Below are 905 nucleotides of genomic sequence, written 5' to 3' on the forward strand. Positions count from 1 at the left end.
TTTTTTTTTGTACATATATGAGGGATGGGAGATTACACCAACTTTTCGATTATATTTTTGAATCTCTACCGTTCAGTTTGTTGGTCCTCATATATAGATCAATTCTGCAAATTTTCAGCCAATTTGGTGATCGTTAAGATGTCGAACAAGATTAAATCAATGAACGAACTAAATCTGCCAGACCTGAACCGTTCATGCTTATAATTAAAAATCGTAGTTTTGAATGCCTTAACGATCACCAAAATTTTTGAAAATTTGCAGAAGTGATCTACTCATATATAACTACATATTGAACGGTGGAGATGTGATTTTGTGATCAAAAAGTTGGTGTAATCTTCCATCCCTCATTGAGGGATCCCTATTTTTGACTATTTCTAGGGATAGGGCATTACACCAACTTCCCGATCAAATTTTTACATCTACACTATTCAATTCATTGGGTTATATGAGTAGATCATTTATACAAATTTTTGAATAATTTAGTGATCGTTAATTCATTCAAAACTTCGATTTATTTTTAATAATCTTGAACGGTTTAGGTTTGATATAAAGTGTATAACTTTTTGTTTTAATCTCAGCCATGCAACCTCATTGAATGATAGATCCAATGGTGTGGGTATATCCCTAAAAGTGGCCAAAAATAGGGATCCCTCAATAGAAGGGCCCTGTATATATATATATATACAGGCTTTCTTGGCTAAGGAGGTCTTTATTTATTCTTATGGTGCAGATTTCCACTTTAGAGTGATTACTTTTCAATTGAATTTTCACATCTCCACCGTCTAGTCGTTAGATACTAATGTATAGATCATCTCTACAAAATTTCAGTCAATTTGGTTATCATTAAGGCACGCAAATTCAATTAAACCAATGGATGAACATAATTCTGCCGAACTTGAACCGTT

This window comes from Fragaria vesca, linkage group LG6 (genome assembly GCF_000184155.1).
Source record: "Fragaria vesca subsp. vesca linkage group LG6, FraVesHawaii_1.0, whole genome shotgun sequence".
NCBI classification, from domain to species: domain Eukaryota; kingdom Viridiplantae; phylum Streptophyta; class Magnoliopsida; order Rosales; family Rosaceae; genus Fragaria; species Fragaria vesca.